Source organism: Aphelocoma coerulescens (assembly GCF_041296385.1).
Source record: "Aphelocoma coerulescens isolate FSJ_1873_10779 chromosome Z unlocalized genomic scaffold, UR_Acoe_1.0 ChrZ, whole genome shotgun sequence".
In the NCBI taxonomy this organism is placed as follows: domain Eukaryota; kingdom Metazoa; phylum Chordata; class Aves; order Passeriformes; family Corvidae; genus Aphelocoma; species Aphelocoma coerulescens.
The window spans coordinates 17,657,614-17,661,818 of record NW_027184085.1 but is presented as its reverse complement, the minus strand read 5'-3'; positions in this window follow the sequence as shown (position 1 = coordinate 17,661,818).

Below are 4,205 nucleotides of genomic sequence, written 5' to 3'. Positions count from 1 at the left end.
CCTTGGTGGCAAGCAGGGAAGGCCTTATCTCTCTCTACAGGGCTTTTCACAGCTCTAACTCTTATTGCCAAAAGCCCCTATGCCATAAGGGTACAGTGTCCATGTGGCCCCAACCCTCCTCTCTCTCCCCAGGCAGGCAGGTCTTTCCATTTCTGATTCACCTCACCATCTTCCCCCTTTCATCTTGCTGAGTTTCTCATTCTTATTCCCAGGGTACCCTCCAACACCTTCCTACTCACACTGCTTCCCTCCACTCCTCCTTGCACACATGAGCATCTTCCAGCCCTGCTTTGCACCCTACTTTAATGTTGAACTGAATCCTTAATGCCACCACCGTGGTCTTTTTTCAGTCAAACTTTCTCCCCATTGCCTCACACTGGAAGGAAGAGCCTCACCTAGGTTTCAGGGTTGGCTCAAAAGTGGAATGCTTGATCCCAAGTGCTACCCTAACAATCCAGACCAGATTACCCTCCATTTAGTCTTCTGGAGGCAAAAACTTTGGCAAAAGATTTTACAAGCTTCCATCATTCATGTTTCTTCATTAGAGGGATGACAGAAACAAAATGAGAAATTCAGACTTCACTCAGCCCTTAATTTTGGTGACCCAGGTGAAAATGAAGTTTAGCCATCTCCTTTTTTTTTTTTTTTAGTAACAAAACTCAACTTTCTGTTTCAGTTTTTAGAATTGTATTCCTGCCTTTATCTTTGCTCTGTTCTTTAAGAAAAGATGTTCTATTCTAATTCTCCTAATTAATCTTCATCTTACAGCTCTCATCAATTGGCCGCATTCTCCACCATTATGTAGCAGGTTCAGTTCGTAAACCGGGCAGAAAGACCAATTCAGTGTAGTGGTTTGGCTCAAAATATCCATTACCTACTTATTTTCCTTCTGTGAGATAAGAATTAGGAGAAAGCAAAACAGGCACAGAACTTAAAAGAATATAAAGAAGTTTATTAACAGACCTAAAAGAAAAAAAGTCAGACTAAACCTTCAGAACACTTCTCTTCCCCCCATCTTTCTCCCTTCTCCCACTGACAATGTAATAAGACAACCCTTGAGATTTTCAGTTTACCACCTCTATAATAATCTTTCTCAGTTCACTTAGGGAGAGGAGTCTCTTGCTCATGCTATGGAGACATCTCCACAAGAAACAGTTCTCTCATGGCTTCAGTATTACAACGAGACAGCCGCCCAGGTTGGTTCTCTGCTCACATGTGAAAGTCCCTTCCCTCGTCTTACAGCTCTCCCCACAACTGCTTTCGAGGGTCCAATCTTGAGCTGATAGGGCACCATTTTAAGGTTGAGCTGCTCAGAAACAAAGGTTCTCTTCACCTATCTCTGGGAGCATCTTCATCTCTAGGAACAGAGGTCTTCTTCTTCCCTGGGAGCAAGGGTCCTCATCACTTTCATCTCTCTCTGTACAAGCTTCTCATCAAATCACAGCTACTTCAACATTTGCTTGTTTCAGCACAGATACTTTTGCTCACAATTGCAATTTGAACGCTCCACCCCCCCAAGCTTTTCATGAAATTACAATGAGTACTCTGATGTATCATAGTCCATCACCATAGCTTTACAACAGAATTTCAGCTTCTAGACTTGAAGCATCTCCTCCTCCTCCCTCAGGGTTTCAACTCTTCCTTCTTCACTGACTTTGGTGTTTTCTTCACGTGCCTTCACCCTTCCTTTTCTCTTGACTTGGGAGAGGATTGATGTCTGCATGCTTCATCTGTTCTGGAGGGAACTTACAACACTGAAAGGGTTAATCTCACCCTGGCCTTGCAGCTGGAATTCGCCTCTCGCTGTTGGTCCATGATCTTTGCTGGGCAGGGCAGTGGCTTCAGATGAATTTTGGCCGCACTGGGTGAGGGCCGGCCTGGCCGGGCCGCGCTGCGCCACGGGGCCACCTGCACGGAGCAGGGCCACAGATGGAACAGGGCTGCAGGGGCTCCGGGGTGGCTGTCTCCTGGCCGGCCTGGCCCGCACTGAGGGGGCTGCACCGGGTGTCCAGCGAGCAGAAGCGGCTGAGATCTCAGCCAAGCCGTGCTGTGGCCAACCCGGCCGGGCCGTGCCGAGCAGGGCCCAGCCTGGCCCTGCTGGGCCGTGCTGCAGCCCCAGTTACCTGTCCGAAAGCCAGAAGACTAGAGAGCTTTCCTGGGCTTTGTTCGTTCTTAAATGTGGATCACAGAGGAGTGCCAAGCTTCTTAAGTGGCTTAAAAAAGGTGCCAATATTCAAACTAGCCAGTTGATTGGTTCTATTGGGTCTAGAGGAAGCTGTAAGCACCTCTTTGCAAAGAATCACTTCTGTGGCTGATGGAGCCTTCTTTAACTAAAAACCCAAACTATGCTAAACCATGACAATAAGCCAGATCAGATTTTGGTGCATTTGTGGCTGCTGGTAAAAAAAAATACAGGGTTTACTTCATTACTACGAAGATTTTTGTCAGAAATAAGCAGCCCCTTTGTGAAAAAAACCTGCACCAAATGCTGGCATGAGCATTAGGTAAAAGTAACAATTCACCTTTTTTACTAACCTATTTGGACCAGTATTAGTGATAGATGTTTAAAACACAGAACAATTACAGAGTGATGTCTCCTGCTTTGGCCTAATCTGGAGTCTCTAAATACAGGAAGATCCCTTTTAGGGAATTGGAATTTGATAAATCAACAGTTTAACAGATTCTGAAAATCTGGGGCACTCTGGGCAGCCTTTGCAGGGTGTACTTTCTAGGTACCCTTACTGGTGGTATGAAACTAGGAAACTCAGGCATAGAGGTATAGTAGGAGCTGACATAGCTGGAAACCACTCTTACAAGGTGATGGGAGCCACTCAAAAGACACCACTTAAAGGTGAGCTCATTTAAAAAAAAAAAAAAGGAAACAAACAAAAAACTGACAGAACAAAATGTTTTCAATCTTTGGTGTCATACATGAAATCCCTAATTAGCTTGGTCTTTGCATGTTAAGTGCCTTAATTAGTTAATTTTGAGTTAAACAGCTCTTTTAATTGAATGATAAAGTTAACCCATCAACCCAGGTACAAAAATCAAGCTTTATTATTAGGGTTTTCACTATCAAGCTTCATTATTAGTGTTTTCACTTGTTCAAAACAGTGTATTTGCACCAGTCCCAGTTAAAATTCCCAGTTAAAAGTTTCCTAGTTAAAAATCCCTTTTTCAAACTTCAAACCACTTGCACACTGTACGAGTTGTTTCTCCTATGTTTATTGTCTGCTTTTGTGGATGTTTTGGGAGGTATTGGATGTATTTTAATGGTTTTCTTGAGGTTTTTGCTTTGCACTTTAGTCTCGAGACTAACTCCAAAACCCCAGTTTCTAACAGCCAATTGCTATTTTTAGCCCCATAGCCGTTATTCTGCAGGCAAGCTCTATAGCAACTTGAATGTTAATGAGGGCATGTTACCACCCTTACTTCAGCTGTTACCACCCCCCTGACAACGATGAGCCATTGGTAGACAGAGATGATCTGTCAAAAGGAAAGCACCAATCACTTTAGACCAAAGGGGTGTGCTGTGGGCGGGCTGTGGGCGGGCTGTGGGTGGACTGGGGCGGAGGAAAGGCACTATAAAACAACGGGCCAGAGAGAGACGCGCACTTTTCTCTCCAGCCTTGCTGAGGTGGAGGTCAGTGCTGGGAAAGCCTACTCCTATTAAGGAGCCTTTAGAAATATTTTTTTTTTTTTGCTTTTGGACCAGCCAAAAGCCAGCCTAGCACTGTAAGCCCTTTTTCTCTACCTGAGGTCCAATGCTGTTTGAGCCAGAAGATCTAAAATCCCTGCGCTCCTGGGGCATGCCATCTATCGAGCCATAGGATCCCAAATTTTTATATTTTGCTAATTTTTGTAATTTTTCAATTTTTCTGTTTTTAATAAATTATTTTAATATTTACTAAGAGTTGTCTCATTTCTCATATTTGGCAATTTATTATAGCTGGAAAACATTTGCCTTTTTTTTCAGTTCGAAAATAATGATCAGGTGTGGAGAGTAGTGGTTATAAGTATATTCATTTTCCAAAATGAGACTTTGTTTCCTCAAGACTATAAATTATAAGTGCAAGACAGAGAAAATTACATGTAATTAACTCTCATTCCAAAAACAAAGGCCTTTTCCATTTAAAGGAAATGTTCAGATGGAACAATTGAATTCAATAAAGAAATAACAGTGTTAGAAAGTTATCCTTTTTCTT